Genomic DNA, 20,189 nt, shown 5'->3' with positions numbered 1-20,189 from the left:
ACAAAAATAAACTCAAAAAGGCTTAAAGACTTAAACATATGACACCATAAAACTGCTAGAAGAGAACATAGGCAAACCATTCTCTGATATAAATCGCACCAATGTTTTCTTAGGTCATTCTCCCAAGATAATAAAAATAAAAACAAAAATAAACAAATGGTACTGAATCAAACTTACAAGTCTTGCACAGCAAAGGAAACTGTAAACAAAATGAAAAGAAAACCTACAGAATGGGAGAAAATATTTGCAAATGATGAGATTGACAAGGGCTTAATTTCCTAAGTATACAAACAGCTCATACAACCCAACAACAAAAAAAACACAACTCAATCAAAAAATGGTCAGAAGACCTAAATAGACATTTCTCCGAAGAAGACGTAAGATGGCTAATAGGAACATGAAAATATGCTCAACATCACTAATTATTAGAGAAATGCAAATGAAAGCTACAATGAGGCACCATCTCACACCGGTTAGAATGGCCATCATTAAAAAGTCTACAAATAACAAAGGCTGAAGAGGGTGTGCAGGAAAGGGAACCCTCCTACACCGTTGGTGGGAATGTAAGTTGGTGCAGCCACTATGGAAAACAGTATGGAGATTCCTTAGAAAACTAAAAATGGAATTATCATATGATCCATCAATCCCACTCCTGGGCATATATCCAGACAAAACTATAATTCAAAAAGATACATGTACCCATATGTTCATAGTAGCACTATTCACAATAGCCAAGACATGGAAACTACCTAAATGACCATTGACAGATGAATGGATAAAGAAGATGTGGTACATACATACAATGGAATACTACTCAGCCATAAAAAGAACAAAATAATGCCATTTGCAGCAACAGGGATGCAACTAGAGATTATCATACTAAGTGAAGCAAGTCAGAAAGACAAATATCATATGATATCACTTATATGTGGAATCTAAAATATGATACAAATGAACCTATCTATGAAACAGAAACAGACTCATGGACATAGTGAACAGTCTTGTGGCTACCAAGGGAGAGATGGAGTGGGAGGTTGGGGTTAGCAGATGTAAGCTATTATATATAGGATGGATAAACAACAAGGTCCTACTGTACAGCACAGAGAACTATATTCAATACCTTGTGATAAACCATGATGAGAAGAATATTAAAAAAAGAATGTATATATATGCATAACTGAATCACTCTGCTATACAGCAGAGATTGACACATTTCTATAGTAAATCAACTATACTTCAATTTAAAAAAAAGTTTGTTTTCACTAAAAATGTACTCAATTAGACAGTAAAAGAAATATGTACAATATAAATATAGTTTTAATAGCACTGTATATAATATACAATAAGGGAAGCATAAAAGTTTGGAGGTCAAAAGCAAAGCTCTGATTCTTTACTGCTGGGTTCAAACCCTGGTTCCTTGTGCCTTAGTTTTTTTCTTTTTGCTTTTGTATAAAATAATAAATGAAAAGAGACTAATAGTCATACCCTTTTCATAGGGGTTTGTAAGAATCAAATCTGTATAGTTTCCTAGGGCTACCATAATAAAATACACAGATTGGGTAGTTAAAATAAAAGAGTCCTGGAGGCTGGGATGTCCAAGATCAAGGTGTTAGCAGGTATGGTTTCTTCTGAGGTCTCTCTCCTCGGCTTGCAGATGGCTGTATACTCACATGTTCTTTTCTTTGTGCACGTGTATATATCTGATGTCTCTGCCTGTGTCCAACATTCCTCTTCTTATAAAGACTCCAGTCAGATTGGATTAAGGCCTAGCTTAATGGACTCATTTTAACTTAATCACTTCTTTAAAGACTCTATCTTCAACTAGTCACATTCTGAGGTACTGGGGGTTAGGACTTCAGCATATGAGTTTTGGAGGGTATAATTCAACCCATAACACAAATCATTGTCCATTCTATTTCAAATGATAATTTTTTACCTTGATAGTGCAAAATTATTCTCACTCAGACTGGTGAAATCAACATAATTAGTTTAAAGGAATGGTAAAAGAATGAAAAAAATAGTGATTCTGTAAATAGAAAAAATTGTTTGTAAAATTTGTTGTATTTTAATGCCAGCAATAAAATCATGTGGTCCATGACTAAGGCTGAAATGAATAAATAATGTTATGAGTATCTGTAGCAAATTTCAGTTAACCTGTACTTTTATAGATAACTACAGAATTTATACATTACTGAAACTTTCAGATTTTCTACAATGTCACTATTGTTTAATGATAATTATTTGTAACTTTAGATCAGTAAAATGTATGCTTTCAAGAGTCCTCTACTCCAAAGTTTATCTAGTCTTGTTAAATAACTTAGCTATATCCTTGAACAAAATAAGACTTCAAATATGCAGCTATTTCAAAACTGTTGTAATGTTTATGCTTTCTGAAAAAAATTCTAAAGAAAAAATTAAGCTGAGCCTTTCCAAGTTTATATTATAGCATTTAGAATATAAAATTGATATCAATTCAGGAACCAAAATGAAGACACATCACATTTATAAATAAACAAAAACTAGAGGAAGGAATCACATTAAATTATTTCTTCTTGTCCTTCATGCTTGAATATGTAGTACAATATAAACAGCTGAAAGTAAAATTAGTTCTCATACTGTACCTAATGGTAAGTATTCCTATTTTTTTTATTACTTATCCTCCCAAACAAAGTTTAGACATTCAAAAAAATATGTCCTATCACTCAACTCTGTTTTGTGAAAGACAAAGATCCTATTCACTCTATATTTTGAAGAGTCATTGTTTATAATTTAAGTATCCTACAGATATCCAGCAACTGCGCATACATGAAAATATTGCTTAAACTGTCACAACATTGCAACACTCCTCACTGAGGAAGTTTATATCTGTTAAACTTTTATTTATTTAATAATAAAAGTAAAGGACCCTTTCTGACATTTTGGCATGGTTTATCTCTAACCGTGGTCATGCACAAGTTGTGTGTGTGTGTGTGTGTGCACGCGCGCGTGCGCATGAGCGTATGTGTTCAGGGGGAACTCACACTTTATTTCTTGAGTACCTTCTATGTTCCAGGGATTATTTTCAACATTTTGAATATGTGAAATTGTTTCAACCTCAAAAGTATCCCCTGATGCATGTTATGTTAACTCAATTCTACAGATAAAACTGTGATTCAAGCTTGCTAAACCACTTCAAGCTAATAAGTGTAGGGGCTGGGATCCAAGAATGAAGTTTAAAAATAGTAAAAATCATCATTAACAGAGTCATTACCCCATGGAGTTACTTAGTCCATTCTCCTGTCTTTGGACAAAATTGCACTTCAAACATAGATAGCAGTCTGCCCTCCACCTCTGCTTCCCCCCCCTTAAAAGCTTCAAGGACAAGACTCTACACCAATCCCTTGTGGTCCATTCCAGTCTCTAGTCTTAACTGCCAGAGTACCTCCTGGAAGCCTCTAATCCTTTAAGAACATTCTGATTTGCCCTGTTGATACCACGCAGGACCCGTGTGGCTCCTGGGCACTAAAACCTTTCTGTATCTCCCATTTCTTGATTACAGCAAATAGGCTTCATTCAGCCTCCAGGACCTTCCTTGAGTTCCAAGGGGAAGGCTCAAACAGTTGCTAGTTAGGGAACAGAGGGGATTCAGAAACAAGGGAGGAACAGTCAAGAGAAACAATAGTGCAGCCTTAGGGCAGGGTCCTGGCTCCCCCTCAAGGGATATACACAGCAATATCTTTGAGCTGTTTTGCAGATACTGAAACCCCCAGCAGGTGGGAGAAATTAACGGAAGCCAGCCGGTTGGAACCAGAAGGTTGATGATGTTGACTCCCACTTACCTCACCACCAACCAATCAGAAGAATGTCCACGAGCTGATCACACCGTCTTTGAACCATTACTGTAAAACTTCTCACCACTCCCTCCAGGTTGGGACACACAGTTCTGAGGGCATTAGCCCACTGTGGCCCCCTTTGCCTGGCAAAGCAATAAAGCTATTCTTTTCTACTTCACCCAAAACTGTCTCTGAGATTTAATTCAGTGTCAGGGTACAGAGGCTGGATTCGGCTTCATTATCTCAGCTAAAGGAGAGAAAGTCTGTTCACCACCACTCAAAACTGAAAGATTTTCTTTCTACCCAACACACCCCATTCCTGTGGCTGTTCTCAGTTGTCTGCTCAGCCCAGAGATTCCAGCATAGACACTGATCTGAGTCTGTTCTCATGTTTCACCCTGGGTTCCCAGGGCAATCCTGCCACCAAATCACAAGTTCAAGTAAACTCCTGGAGTCCATTTGGTAACTTACATGAACAGACTAATCACCAGCATTAATCCATGTTTTCATTTCAAATGGGAATGGCTCTAAGTTGGGCTAGATCTCCTAGGGCTTACCCGGGCGATCTTAAGTACCTGTACGACTGCATATTCAACAAGGAGATCAATAGGAGTAATGGGATAAATTTAAATACCTCCAAGCTTCCCAAATAGATAAACAAAAGAAATCTAATGAGTTTTACCTATATTTTTACACATACATTTCTATGACCATATCTATGGCATAATTATTTCTCATTCTTAAATGAATATAATAATAATAGTTATCACATAGGTTCTTTTGTGTATCCAATGTTGTCTTTGTTTCCAGTTACAAACAGTAGATTCATAGGCACCTCTTTGCTAGATACTGTCTTTATCAGGTCTCTGTTGTTACTATACAATTCTACAAGCCAAATAAATTCATAGGTTCTGTACTGGGTATGAGAGAAACTCCAAGGGGAAAATGAGTTCACAGAGGTTGACTAAACCTCTGCTTTTCAATGGCAAAGTTGTTTCATCTCATGATAATTTTTATGGACTGTTTTTTTTACAAATTGTAAAATACATATGTTGATCTTATTTGAGGAATGCTGTTAAGAATGAGGTTAATCTATTCGAAGTAAGAATGTAATTTCTGACTGACATCTTTCCTACTTAAAAAATTGTAACAGGGAAGAGCCAATTTTGACTCCATGTTGGATCTGTTTCTTTGACTTTAGCCTTTGCTTTTCGTTGCTTTTGTTATTATAACCATACATAATGGCCTGCCTCAGGGAACCCTACCCACCTGTGAATGGCTGAAAGAAAGAAGATATTAACACATCCCCTCCCAGAGGCTGGCCATTCCAGGAAATGTTTTGTAAGACCCAGGGCCCCTTTTACTTTACTTCCTCCCTGCCTCTCCCTCTCTATTCTGCCTTTTTAATTTACTTCCCTCTCTGATTCTATAAAAGAAACTGGCATCCAGACCCTGATAAGATGGTTGCTTTGAGACACTAGTCTGCCATCTTCTCGGTCTGCTGGCTTTCCGAATAAAGTCGTGTTCCTTGCCTCAACACCTCGTCTCCTATTTATTGGCCTGTTGTAAGGAGAACAGAGAGACCTTGGACTTGGTAACAAAATGTAACAAAATGATTTGATGGCTATCCAGTTCCAGTTCTGACATGCAAAGAACTTAGAAGATATCACTCCCATCCTTAGAATAAAAAAAAAGCTGACAAACTGAAAATCAACAGATTTCCTTGTACCTATCAGAGAACTGAGGTTACAGGACAAATTGTCAGCCAAAAATCTAGAGGACAGATGAATTCAGAGAGTCACTGCTGAAACCTGCTTATCTAATGCAGAAGTCGCTAGAGCTATAAACTGGTCGGCACACTTAAATGGTAATTTTGATGAATTGTTAGAGGCTGAATGTGGAGTAGTATGGAAGTAAGAAACCCCTGGGGGTTGTCATCTTAGGGAGTCTCCCATACTTTCATGGGTTTTATGTCCAGGAATCCATTAGTTTCTCATGGAGAAGACCCAAGAAAAAGAACCTCCTGGCTCGGGCAGGAGGAGGGGAAGCATAACCCTATAAAATATGCACAGAGCATTCTCCATAACAGAAGCCTATTCTCCATAGGAAATACTTTACCAGAGCCTTATCCCATCTAGGAGAAGGACATTTATCCAACTCCAGCCCCTTCTATTCTTAGTTCATATAAGGGAGTCAAAAACAAGCTAAGGCCCACTTTCGCAGCTCACATCCCTGGGACACAGACTGATTAAAAGGCAGATTTAATCATAAGATTATAGAACACTTCTCTTCCCACACCTAATCACCATGACATGGGGCTCTGGTATAATAAGAGTAGATTATAGCTGAAAGAGCTGTAAGTCGTACAGACTCTTTGAGGAGGAGTACTTAGAGAAGCCCTAAGTAATGAGGGAAGACTGAAAACAAGGACTCTAGAGGAATTTTAAGCCTCTCAAACCTACAACTGCAGCAAACATTGAATACAGCCCAACTCATAGCCAGATTAACATAAAACCTCACACTAAAAGCCGATTTACCTCAGTTTCTGTTACCTGATACATCATGTCCAATTTTCAAAAATCACAACCCATGTTCAAAGGCAAGAAAAAACACAGACATATCAACTGACAGAACTCAGATAGGACACAGATGTGGAATTATCAGATAAAGAATTTAAAATAACTATGATTAATATATTTAGGACACTAATAGGAAAAGTAGACAACACACAAGAACAGATGTGTTAAAGAGAAAACCACAGGCACAAAATGTCACCTGTGCTAAAGCCCATGATACCAAACTTAGATTTAACACTTGATTTAATTGCTTGACCTTCTCCAGGAATGTAATCTTAATTGGCCAGTCTAGAATTTTCTGATCAGCACCAATAAGGTAGTCTGTCACCTGAGTCCTCTCCATTCCCCAAAGGAAGAAGAGGTAATCCGAATGATTGATCCTCACACTTTCCCCAAAAGAAATGACCTGGCCTGAAATAATGCTTTCTTTTCTTTTACTAATAGCTTCCTTGGGCCACCATCTTTCCGTCTTTGAAAGCCTTCCTTTTGTACAACTCCTTGGAGTGCCCTTCTAATGTATTAGACGGGATGCTGCCCGGTTCATGAATCATTGGTTAAAGTCAATTAGATCTTCAAATTTACTTGGTTGAATTTTGTTTTTTAACAGATGGGTAATATAAACATAGAGATGGAAATTCCAAGAAAAAATCAAAGGGAATACTAAAGATCATAATACTGTAACACAAGGGAAGAATGCTTTTGATGGGCTCAACAATAGAGGGGACACAGCTGAAGAATGAATCACTGGACTTGAAGATAAATCAACTGAAACTTTTCAAAACTGAAATGTAATGAGAAAAATGATTACAAAAGTAGAACAATGTACCCGAGAATGTGGAAAAAATTTTAAAGGTGTAACACACACACACACAGTTGGAATACCAGAAGGAAAAGAAAGGGGATAGGACGGAAGAAATATTTGAAGTAATAGTGGCTGAGAATTTTCTGAAATTAATTATGGACACCAAAGCACAGATCCTGGGAGGTCAGAGAATATTAAGCAGGATAAATAACAAAAAATCTACAACTAGGCAAATTACATTCAAACTGCAGAAAACCAAAGACAAAAGGAAAAACTTGGAAAAAGCTGGAGAAGCATGTTCTTGTAGAAGAAAAAGGGTAAGAATTATAGTAAACTTCACATCTGAAACCATGCAAATAATAGAATGGAGTGACATAATTAAAGTGATGGAAGAAAAAACGACCACCTAGAATTCTATATCAAGCAATATTACCCTTCAAAAGTAAAAGAGAAATAAAGACTTCTCAGAAAAACAAAAACAGAGAAGTAACTGCCTGCAGACTTGCCCTGTAAGGAATGTTAAAAGCAGTCCTTCAAGAAGGAAAACAGTATAAATCAAAAACATGGGTCTACATACAGAAGAGAAAAAGCACTGAAGAAGGAATAATAAAACATTTTTCTTGTTAACTGACTAAAAGATAGCTGCTTAAATTAATAACAGTAATAGCAATGCATTGGATGATTGCAACATGTGGGTAAATGAAATAAATGACAGTAATGTGATAAGGGACGGGAGGAAAAAATTGGAAATACCCTGTCATAGGATACTTGCCCTACATGTGAAGCAGTATTATGTTATTTGAAGATGGCTTTAGATTAGTTTAAAATGTGTACTTCAAACTCTAGAGCAAGCATTACAACTTTTAAAAAAGTATTATAATTGATACACTAAAAGGGGAGGAGAAAGAAAATCATATAAAACAATCAATTAAAACCAGAGAAGGCAGAAAAATAGTTGAAGCCAAAAATGGAAACAAAGGACAAATGCAATGAATAGAAAACAGTTTCAAATATGGTAGGTATTAATCCAATTATATGAAAAACACCACTTTAAATAAGAATTGTTCTAAATATAGCAATTAAAAGAGAGATTGTCAGAGGTCATAGATAAGAAGACCCAACTATATGATGCCCATAAGAAACCCACTTTAAATACAAAAACTCAGAAAGTTAGAAGTAAAAGGATGGAGAAAGGCATACCATGCTAATGCTAATGAAAAGAAAACTGGAGGAGTTTTTTGATTTCCAAAAGAACATACTTCTGAATAAGGACAATTACGAAGGATAAGGCGGGGCATTACATAATGAATAGGGCTTAATTCTCCAAGAAGATAGAACAGTCCTAAACGGTATGTGCCTAGTAACAGAGCATTTTAAAAAAAAAAAAGAGTGAGGTAAAACTGATAGAAGTGAAAGGAGAAATAGACAAACCCATTATTACAGTTGGAGACTTCAACTCCTCTCTTTCTGTAGTTAATAGATCAAGAAGGCAGGAAATAAGTAAAAATATAGTTGAACTGAAGTACGCTATAAATCAACATGCCCTAATTGACATCTATAGAATACTCCATCCAACGACAGCAGAAAACACATTATTCTGAAGCTCCCATGGAACATTCACCAAGACAGACCATATTTTAAGCCTCAACAAATTTAAAAGAATAGAAATCATAGGAAGTCTGATTTCAGAGCACAGTGGAATTAAACATGAAATCAACAACAGAAAAATAGCTGGAAAAAAATCCCCAAATATTCTGTAATAAGACAACACACTTCTAAACAACACTTGAGTCAAAGAAGTCTCAAGTGAAATTTTAAAATATTTTCAATTAAATGAAAATAAAAATACATCTTATGAAAATCTGTAGGATACAGATGAAGCAGTGCCTAGAAGGAGCTGGGATGCTCTGCTGATTTTGGACGGGCTTCCTCATGAGTCTGGAATTTGGCTGGTGGTGGGCTGATCTTGACTGGTTTGGGCTAAGGGCTTAGCTCTGCTCCACATGTTTCTCATCCTTTTGCTGGAACCAGTGGCTAGTCCAGGCAGTGTTTTTCATGATGATGGCAGAGATGCAAGAAAGCAAGCCCATCCACGCATGTACTTCTTAAACCTTAGCTTGCACTACATCTGCTTACGTCCCATTGGCCTAAGCAAGTCAGGTGGCAGAAACCAGAATCAAGAGGTAGGGGAGTGGCAGTAGGAGGGTGAATATTTACGAATAATAATCTATTTGAATAATCTATTACAATGATTGTGCCAATTTCAAAGTGTTGTATTGGATGAGATATTAATTGATGCAAGTTATGTTAGCTTTTAGCCTTGTAGCTAGCACATAGTAAGTGTACCATATTTGTTAGCTATATTTATTATTGTGTTAGGCTCTGAAAATAAGACAGGCATAGTCCTTGTGCTCATAGTGCTTATTAAGAAAATAGATAATGAATATGTGATTACAAGAAGTGTCAGATGCAATATTTGGGGGGTACACTCTTCAGAGATAAGATTCATCAGAGATAAGATTCATCTTGCATACAAGTCTAACAGTATTGACAATTGAAATTCATGCATAAGTAAAATTACAAATTACTCCAAGTTACAACCATTAAGGCTGAGAATAAACAAACTTAAAATATTATACACTTGAATTCCATGGGTTTACTGTATTGCATTAGCCTTTTATCCAATCTTGGTCATTTAAAAAACAATAAGAACCTGGTATGGTTCGTAATTTTCAAGTTGCTAAGTTACTGAACTCTTACTATGGACCAGGCACAGTTCTAAATACTTTATGCATATTTAAGACCCACAGCATCCTTAAGGAATAGTAATACTGTAATTTCTTCTTTATCAATGGCAAAAAATTGAGGCACAGAAAGCTTAAGTGACTTGCCCCAAGTCACACAATTAGTAAACCGGGTTGTATGGAGTTGAAACCAGGCAATCTAGCTCCAAGCACTCTTTTTACCTTCCATCCTCTTCAGTACTTCTGCATATATCATCCTGTTTGATGCCAAACCCATTCATTCACCTAAAGAACATTAATGGAGCACTGTTTATGTTCCAGGTACAGAGCCAGGAGCTGGAGGACATGAAAGAAATGTGACACATGGTGCCTGGTTTACCATGGGGAAGAGGAAAGAAACTTAAAAAGTTCCTCAAGCCTTTCTAGTGTCGTCTGGGGAAATTCAATCCTTCTCCCACATCCATCTCTGACCTACAAAAGAGGAGGGTCTTTTGTGAATTCTACACCAGAGTTCTCCAGATTGTCAGTAGGATCCCACGTGCCAGAAACCTCTATTCCTAAGGATCTATAAGTCACCTGAGAAAAAGCTCTTGATTGTTTTCTACTACTCAGGTTTCACAGTAAGGAGAAATCCCGTTTTCCTCAACAGCATTACATTCTATTTTTATGTCACACACACACAAAAACAAAAAAGAAACAAACAAACAAAAAACTACGTCTCTCTACTGTTCATTTTCTACAAAACCAGATGGTACAGCTTCATGCTTGACTTACTCATAATTCCAGCCTTTTTGTTCAGCCTTTGGCTAGAAAACATTCCGAGTTTTATGCCCTCCATGCACCCAGTCACTTCTCGTCCCCAACCACTACTGCTTTTCTACTTCAAGCTTATGACCCTCAACTGTCTTCCCCTCTGAGTGACCCTCTTCCTTATCTGATGAGCTGTTTGTGCTGGGGAAAGGGTTGACTCTTGGCTCTGCAAGCCTCCAATGGCTTTGTCTGGGAACCAGTTGCTGACCTCCAATAGTTTACTCCTTTGGGCCTCTCAATTCTCCAGCTCCTCTAATTCTCATGTAAATAGACCCTCAGATCCTGAACTTAAAGGCTTTCTCTCCAAAGCCTGAGTTACTGTGAGGCAAAGTGTCTGTACCTGTGTTAATCTTATACTTTTGGAGTACATACTACGCTGAGGAGATGTGCCTTCCTTGCAAGAAAGAAAAGTGGGGCTCTGGTATTGCTTTAAGCCAAGGGGCTTATTAACCTAAGGTAGCCTAATGTTGCGTAGTTAAAGGTTAAAGCTAACCTGGGGTCAAGTGGAAGCCAAGGAACAAGTGGAGCAAAGAGTGCTGCGTCTGAAGGGTGAGATGGGCCCCCAAATGGGAGGAGGAGCCACAAAGGGATTGGCTTTTAGAGGACTCAGGAGATGGAGAACAGGATGGAATGTGGCTGGGGATTCAGACCTGATCAGTGAGAACCAGGTGCTTGGGCAGGAGTGAGAAGGGCAATTTACAGGAACCATGCCAAAACAGACCAGTCTTGGGAGCCAAAGGAACACAGGGAAAGACCAGGGATTCAAAATCTCACAAACCAAGTTTCAAACCCCAACTCCATCACTGCTTGACCTTGTAAATGTTATTTAACCTTCAGGCTCTTATCAGTAAATTGGGAATCATTACGTCTACTCAGTGGATTGTTGTGAGGATTAAAAGGAGGAATATGTGTAATAGACTTAATGTTTCACACACAGCAAATATTCAATAAACACAAATTCTCTCCCTTCTTTTGCTTCCTATTCCTCTCCCCCTCCACCATCCACATCCCAATTTGAGTCATTTTTATAAACTGGGTTTGTGTCCCCATATTACACAAATGTGATTTTAGGAAGTTCTAATAACCATTTTCAATTCTTCTTAATTAGTTTAAAACTATGGAATGTCACCTTTGTGCTTGAAATACCACTTATCTTTCTGAGAATAATCTGTTCCCATTCCTGACAGACTGATAAAATCTAAAGAAATATTCTAGTTTTTCTTTTGAATGAAATGAAATGGTCTTTATCTAAACAGGCACGAAGAGTAAAGCAATAAATAAACTATCTTGACCCTTAAAGAAGAGAATGTCTTCACTTACCAGAAACAAAAACAGCAATCCCTCAAAACTTAGCACTGAATTCTGAGCAAAGGGGTTAAAATTTGTGTAAATTATCTAACCAAATTAACACAAGCCCATAATATAAATTCCAAACTTCTGATGTCAGTTTTAAAAGATGTAAGAAAAACTACATTCTAAGAAAATATAAGGACCCGAGCAAATACTTCAGTTTTACTGCAACTTTGTGCCTAAAGTATTGCTTGAAATACACAGAACAACATATAAGAAAGTTTTTAGTTTATATAGTGACTTCAGGAATAGTCGTTTTTGTCATAAGAGGATTTAACCTATAAGTTAAGGAAATTATTATGTGCAGAGACAGCTGTCAAACTTTTTACCCAATGACATGTTTCCTTAAATGAAATTTCCTATGGAAGACCTGCATATAGAGCAAAATGTAGCAAAAGTGGGAGTGAGAACCTGGAATCCATCCACTCCAAGAACACACATTTTCTCTCCCATTTCTGACCATGACAGAAACTCTGAGCCCCCATCCACTCATATAGCCAATATGGCTTTAAGTCCCACAGGACTCACCACTGCTCTAAAGCATCTCTGATCTATGTGTTTCTTTTTTCTAAATTGCGTATCACAGCCAATTAGTGTGTAATTAAATACATTTTAATGACTCTCACCTATTCCATCTTTCATATGAGATAAAATAGAAGAGATCACAGCACATTTCAACAAGATAAAAGATTGCTTTTAAGACACTTATTTCAGAGAGATGTAATTATATATTCCTGGGTATGCTGCATCAGAATGTAAAATGGTTTTAAGCCTCAGACAAGAAAAGTCTGACAGACCCCACACTACTTCATGAGGTTGAGGAAACTCATGAAAATTATAACTTTGCTAAAATAACTTTGCTAAATTTTGCTAAAATAACTTTGAAACGACAAACTGCCAACTCTAATATACATAATGGAACTGTGTTCAGAAAAAAAGTTACAACTGAACACACGTACAGGCCAATCAATGAAGAATCCGGAGGCATGAATTTTGTTAGTAATAAAAAGAAGTAATTTGGTCTTCTTAGCTGTTTATTTTTATTTATGTATTTATAATTTATTCATTATAAGTACTATGCTATTTTTTCCTCTCTATCAAAAACTGTTTAGTTAAACCTAAGATTGTTGAATAACTTGGGCCGTCTTATGCCTTCTATCATAGTTGCTAAGTTCTTCATACATCAGGGATATAGATGTAAAGGTATTTCAAATACTTCAAATGTAAAAAGTGGCAATAGCAGTAACTTGGTTAATCCATGAAATTGGGTGATGCCACTTCTCTTAATAACAATGCAGATGTGTTTATCTTTCAGGCCTCAGTATCATTCCTGTATTAATTGTCACAATGATGGGCATCCAAATATGATAAGCATATTTGTCTTTTTCATGTGGAACACAAGAGTCTTGTGTTGGTTGGGCTCCTAATTGCTGGGTTACCAACAGAAGGAGTCCCTTGGCTCCTCAAGCTGTAGGATTTTCTCAAAATGATTCATCTCATCTCTGACCAGTTCTCAGCATGATTCAAGATGTTATAGTCTTTAACAAGCAGCATTTTCTGGAGATTGCTTCAAGTATTTCTTTTGCTCAACAGGCTTTTGGCTGTCCACATCCTGTGTGGACAGGATCCTGTCCACCATCCTGTGACACTGTGACTTGTGAGTGGTACTGATCAGTGAAGAGAAGTATTGTTAAATTGACCGGGGGATTTTTTGCAGAAACGAACGCCTACGGCCATAATACGTCTCTGGTCAAAAATGTGTTAAGTGCCTGCTTAATGGGCAAGTGCTCCTTACCATTGGCCCTAAATTTGATTCGTAGATATCTAACAAAACTGGTCTAGGAGCTTGTTGAGATAAAATGCACACTGTTAATGTAATAGGATTATACTGGCAATAGTTATTAACATTGTCATGTTGGATCACTGCCAGATATAGGACAACTGAGTCCCAATGTAATTTCCTTCTCTTCTTATAATTTATAATACGGAGTTCAGCTTTGGTAATCAACAAATTCATTCAACAACTATGTATTTAGTGCCTACTATGGGCAAGACACTAGGTATAGCAGTGTATCCAAACACAAGTAAGGCATTACTTTGGCTTCAAGAATATTAGAATCTGGTATTCAGAATACAACTTTTAAATCACCCCTAACAATAATAAAAGTCAATACTTATTGTGTAACTTATTATGTGCCAGGCAATGTTCTAAAAATTTTAACTTCAAGTTACTCAGAAGCATAGTTATGGATCCTTTCCTCATAGTGCTTATTCTTCCATGAGAGAAGCAAAGAAGCAAATACATGAAGAGCTGATAAGTTTTATGATGAAGAAAGTTCAGGATGTAATAAAGGCCATCACTGGAAGTCCTTAATATGGTCTAGAAAGATGAGGGAAGTTTCCCAGAGGAAGTAATAATAAAGTTGACACTCATTTGAATGTGAGCCAGGACAAAAATTAAACAAAATTGCCAAGAACCTGTGGCTCAAGTGTCATAAAACTATTTTGAACTAAAAAGTCACAAAAGCAGAAATGTATAAACATTGAAGCTTCCATCCTCAAATTTATCCTCTAACATCAAAAGCTATCCCTAGCCTATCCCAGCCTATCCCTATCCATTGTTGAGCTTGATTTTGAATATCTTTTATTGACTTGTGATTTTGGAGAGTCAAGGACTTATCAGAGCCACCAGAGACCTTGGTACAACAGACACCAGAACAAAGAGTGGAAGGTTTCCTCTTAGGATGCCATGATATCCATTACAAGACTGGCAGCACAGGGTAACTGCAAAGGGAAGGGCAGTTTACAATCATTCCTTGTGGAGCCCCACAGCTACCTGGGCGATCTTCTTTCCAAATCCAGAGACACACTCTGTCATCTAGGTAGGGTACAGGAGGCCTCTAGGAAATTGGTTCAAGATTCATGTAAAACTCAGGTTTCCTTTTGGTGAGATTTTGGGTTTCCTTTATTTTTCTTAAATTCTTAGGAATGCAGTTACACTAACCCAGGACCGATAGATCTGAAGAACTATTTCCTCTGGTACAAAGCTAGAAAGATAACTAGATTTTACAAATAGGTATGTATTAAGAGGCATCTTTAGAGGAAGGAAAATTAATGCTGTTACAGGGAGTTCAGGGAGTTGATTGGTGACATGATGGGAGTTTTGAAGAATCTTGAGTCTGAATTTACAGTCCAAGAGCCACAGTAACTTGAGAGGAGACTCTAGGAGTTGTAGGACTGGCATTCCTTTCACATCATTTTTTTAAAAAATACATTTACTTTTTATTTATTTTTGGTTGTGTTGGGTGTATTTCTTCTAATACTAAATATTACTAGCAGAGGAGTTCTAGTCCTGACTGAACATAAACTTTTGTGTGATCTTGTATAGGTCATTTAACAGCTCTGGGCTAGATTTTTTTCACTCTTAAAATGCAGGTTTGAACCATATGATCTCCAATGGTATAGCTTTCTATGACTTCTGAATCTGGTACTGAGAAGATGGAAGCCCAGCTTTTTATCTCTTGACTGTATGTGCTTTAAGCATTGAGCAATTTTAGGCATTGGCTAAAATATCCTAGAGTGATAGCACAGATAATGTCCTCAGGATTTGAAAAAGTAGTTTATCTTCCAAACGGGCTACTCCAGTTCTCTAAATCTTGCCTTCATCTCCCGTAGTATTTTTGCTTAGGTGTTTTGGTCATTTTCTTCCCCTTGTTTACAACTTATAAATCATAAACTCCACAAAAACTATGTGGGGTTTAGAAACTTGAAAATCTTGATCCTGTTGCAGATAAAGAGGACTGTATTGTAGTATAAACCAAATCACATTTATGACAAAAATTTCACTTTTTTCTGAGAGAAAAAAAGGTATATGATAAATGTGCCAAAAATCAGAAAAAAAAATTTATGGAAAGAAAGAAGGAAGGAAGGGAGGAAAGAAGGAAAGAAAGAAAGAAAAAGAAAGAAAGAAAGAAAGGGAAGGAAGGAAGGAAGAGAAAGAAAGGAAAAGAAAGAAAGACACTAAATCAATAATAGTTAGAAGCACTAAGTTGCAATCCTGGCTCCTATCATTCGTGAGTCTTTTGACCTTATGAGCTTGTTTATACTGTAGTAGCCTCATCTGTAAAACCTGGAAATAATTGTTCCTTGCATTCATCTCAGATATTTATTTAGTGCCAAGATATATAAGAGGGTCAAAAATTTAAAAGGGCAACCATGATAGTGCTGGATTCCCAAAGCAAAAGGTGGGCGTTCCAAACAGGAGGCATAGATACCAGTAGCAGGTGGAACAATGAGGTCAAGACAATAGGAATGAAGGAAGGAGTTTGGCAAGAATGAGGTCACTGGTAACCTCTCAGGAGAAAGTTCAGTGGAATGGAGAGGACAGAAGTCAGATTACAGGGACATAATGTCCTGTATTTCTTCTAATACTAAATATTACTAGCAGAGGAGTTGTCAGTGAGCCTCAGCATGGGAATATTCATAGCACAGGCCTCCCAATAAGTCATCAAAACTACGTGTAAAACTCATGTATCATGTAGTAGAGATGAGTCATTCTTCCAGGCAGGCCTCTGTTTAACTCATATAGTATTCAAGTGAACAAGATAAGGAAGCTGCTTATGGTGGGCCTTACTATAACATGCTTTTCTTATCTTTTGCTTATTTAATTTGGAGGGAAATATCAAAAATAATTTTCTTCACCTCTACATAGCTCTAAGAAGGTATCCTTATATATTTTAATAGAGGGATTAGGGACAAAGTGATCTATACATACATATTGAGATTCTATACCTACTATCTCATTCACTCCTTATTTAAATGTTTTGGTCTCTCCTCTTATTCCTTTCCTACCTATCCCTATTCCACTATTTGTACGTGAGGGTGAGGGGGTACAGGGAGATATTGGGTTGGCCAAAATGTTTGTTCAGGTTTTTCTGTAAGATGTTGTGGGAAAACCCAAATGAACTTTTTGGCCAACCCAATACATACAACAGGTACTCTCTCTATAGAGAGTATACATACATACACACACACACACACACACACACACACATATATAGTATCTGTTGTATCTGCAGTGAGGGCAACTAGCTGACTCTAGAGAAACAGACATGGGTCATCATCTTCAATCTTTATATGGTGCTGTAGAACTTAAACTGATCTGGACTTCAGAATAGCATAAGATCAAAAAAATAAGGGGCTTCCCTGGTGATGCAATGGTTAAGAATCTGCCTGCCAATGCAGGGGACACGGGTTCGAGCCCTTGTCAGGGAAGATCCCACATGCTGCGGAGCAACTAAGCCCGTGCACCACAACTACTGAGGCTGTGTTCTAGAGCCCGTGCTCCTCAACAAGAGAAACCACAGCAATGAGAAGCTCCACAATGAAGAGTAGCCCCCATTCGCCACAACTAGAGAAAGCCTGCGCACAGCAAGATAGAATACAATCTCATTTGTGTGTAATTTTATTGGGGATAATTTCTAAGTCAAATAGATATTACCAGCGATAGCCAATGCAATCTTGGCTTTAATAGCTATTGTTTTATTGCTCTCACTAGCAGGTTTTTAACCTGTCTGTTAGTGGTAGTGCTAAACTGAGAAAAAATATTAATCATAAAACAATTCCTAGGATTTTTGTGGCAGTCTATCTTCTAGATATTTTACCCCCAGGGTCTGCATCAATTAAGCAATCCTAGGTAATGTTTATTGAGACATAGATTTAGAAAGTAATTCAGATATCTTTGAAGAGACTGCCAGACAAGAAAGTTTCAAGCTTAAGTATCTATTGTGTATGTTTTGTCCTTTTCCCACACCTGATAATGACATTAACATTAAATATTTATGAAACTACATAAATCCATAAGCAATCATGCAATAATCATGCCGATGATTTAGAAATGAATTGCAAAGTTTCTCAAAGGGTGATGTGTGGTTGTATGAGACATAAAATGCTTATGGAATGATTGTTGAATCAGTGACTCTGAAAGTTAACCTTTTAACTGTAAAATGTTGCTTAAGGAGTAGAAGCACCAACGTAGGCAATGTATGATCACATCCTACTAGGAGTTAGCTAAACATGAAATAGCAGTGCTTTAAATAGGGATAGCTGCATTCCTAATTCATCATCACTACGTGTGTAATTAATGCTCTGTGGGTATAAGCGACGGAAGGGGAGGCTCTTCTATTACTAGGGCACAGTTCACGGCAAGTACAAGAAGCAGCAGCGTCAGATATCAGGTTCCTAATATCACGTAGTATCTGTCTTTTTCTTAATTACTGAATGATTTTTTCAGAGGATTCTGTTGATGAAATTCACAGGTGACATTTCTGATGGGACATTTGTAGAATAAAATGTTTTACATAAGCACAATGAACCATAAAATAGTAAGATTAACAAATGCTTTGGCAATGGAAGCTGGAAGGCTGGCACACCTGATTTTCTTCTTAATAGGATAACAGCAACATAGGACATTCGTCTTAAGGAAGGAGTATAAAAACTATCTGCAAAGGGATGTGAATGCTCTTTGCAAAGAATTTGAGACTAGAAAACTCCAGAAACGTGGATTTTAATGAAAATATCTGAGAGCGTCGCACATATAACAAGCACTGCACTTTCAGTGAACCAGGTGTTGCTATGGGTCAAAGCAATACAGTGTGATGGTGAAAGAGTCTGGTACCACCTGGAGTCAGGTTGCCTGGTTTGAATCCCATCTCTGTTGTTTATGAGCTGAAGGGCCTTGACCAAATTCCTTACTATTTTGCCTTAGTCTCATCTGTAAAACGGAAATAAAAATGTACTGACCTCACGGGTTATTTAGAGGAATAAGTAAGCCATTATATTTTAAACTACCTAGTGAGTTAAAAATGTTAGGTATAAACAGTAGTTGTCGTTATTATTATTATTATTAGGCACATCCATCCACATTTAGATTTAAGAACAAATATCCACTACTTTCATGTTCCTTTCCACCTATGGTTCTGAATCTAAACGGAACCACAAACAGAAGATAGTGTCTTTGAGTGAATTCACTGATCTAATCAGTTAATCGGCCATCCACACCATTCAGTCAACATTCAAATGGTACGTAAATTTTTAAATGTTTTGGAATCATTTTTGGTTTCAGAAAACTCCTCAAATTATCAGGTCAATCAATAAGAAATAATAATTTACTATTTATTAGACTTTAAAGCTTTCTAAATTTTTACTTTCCTCTACCTTTGTATATACTGAAAGAAAAACAAGGAAATTTTCCTTTTTGAATTCTTATACTAATTCTCAATTAAGAATGGATTAGTCCAGAGGAAAATGACTTTTTAAAAAAAGTCTATGATAAAGGTTATTTAAAAAAAGGGAGGATCACTACATTCAATATATATTCCTCCCTTCTTTATTTTTGTCTCTAACTGTATATGATATGAATAAATAAATCACTGAAAGATGGCATGGCAGTCTGTTGATTTTTGGTCAAGGAGAAAAGCAAAGCAGTCACTTTTCCATAAAGGTGATATATGGGGATAGAGAGAGCCCAGAATTTTGCTTGGAAATCTGTGTTTTATTTGTAGTTTATAAGACACTATTTAGCACACAGTTTAAAAATTATCCTGAAGGACATAAATTCTTCATTCAAGTGGAACTTGCTAAAAAGTTCCCATATGGTTAATATTTGGCTAAATTTAGAATAAAATCAGTTTTCTTTTTTCAGAAGTTAGCATCTGATAGAACAGAATTCATGTTCTAGGACTCATATTTTGAATATCAAATTTAATAACTTGATCTTGAACACTTTCCTAAATTTTTCAACACCTTCATTGTAAAAAAAAGTAATCCAGCACCACTCCACTGTAGCAGTTCTTGCTAAGGATTAGCTAATAAAAGACTTTAAACATTTTGTGTTATATAAAAGCTAATTCACCAAAGCAGGTATTATCTGTTGTTAGTTTGAAAAGCAGTAATTTCATAATAAACAAGTGCCCATTGCAGTCCCAAGGAGCACTGACTTGAGGAGAAAAGCAAGAGATGGAAGAAGAATTGTGAGGTTTTATCCATTCTTGTCTGAGGCTAGATGCTAGTTTTTTAGGTCTGACCCAGGGCTGGA

The sequence above is a fragment of the Delphinus delphis genome, chromosome 5 (genome assembly GCF_949987515.2).
Source record: "Delphinus delphis chromosome 5, mDelDel1.2, whole genome shotgun sequence".
Lineage (NCBI taxonomy): Eukaryota > Metazoa > Chordata > Mammalia > Artiodactyla > Delphinidae > Delphinus > Delphinus delphis.
This window is presented reverse-complemented; position numbering follows the sequence as displayed.